The 594-nt window shown below is 34.5% G+C and overlaps 1 non-coding gene across 1 annotated transcript; it reads right to left on the minus strand.

Annotated features, from left to right (window-relative positions):
• Positions 1-288: 288 nt before the first annotated feature.
• Positions 289-368, minus strand: LOC115935486 (small nucleolar RNA U2-19). Its single transcript, XR_004071110.1, has one exon. It is a non-coding gene; the product is annotated as a small nucleolar RNA U2-19 (small nucleolar RNA).
• Between the last annotated feature and the right edge of the window lie 226 nt (positions 369-594).

Raw genomic sequence — 594 nt, forward strand, 5'->3', positions numbered from 1 at the left:
CCTTAGAAGTGGGCACACAAAGTTGAAGATAGTGGTCTGTGAGTGAAATTCTGAGTGTTTTCTATTTTCTGCCTTTTGCTTGTCTATGGTTCCTTTTCATTTTCCCACTAATTAACATACTTTGTTCTTGTAAAATGAAAAACACAACAGCAATATGTGAATGTGCCTACCATGCAAATATGTATAAAGTTTGTGCTTTTGTAAGAGTGGCTTTTAAGGATAAATAGATGAAATTACAAATAGAGATGAGGGAAAATATATCTTCTTACACTGTTTTATAGTTTTGCTTCTTAAAACTGTAGAGCTCATGCATCAAGTAGACTGGAAGGTCTTCTGATGCTCAAACTTGCTTATTTTCATCATCGATCCACTTCAGTAAGAGCAGATCTCAGAGAACAAATAAACTTTTCTATTCCCATATTCTCCTTCGTGCATACTAGCCCACTGTGTTTCTTGCCTGCCAGTCTTCTCAGCTAGGTTTCTTTTTCATGAGCAAACGAGTATAGGTGGCTTTCCTTTTTCTTAATTAGCAATTTTATTTTCTATTCAATCTTTCTTTTTCTCTACCACAAAAGAATAAGATTTCTCTTTTGA

This window comes from Gorilla gorilla, chromosome 6, assembly GCF_029281585.2.
Source record: "Gorilla gorilla gorilla isolate KB3781 chromosome 6, NHGRI_mGorGor1-v2.1_pri, whole genome shotgun sequence".
Lineage (NCBI taxonomy): Eukaryota > Metazoa > Chordata > Mammalia > Primates > Hominidae > Gorilla > Gorilla gorilla.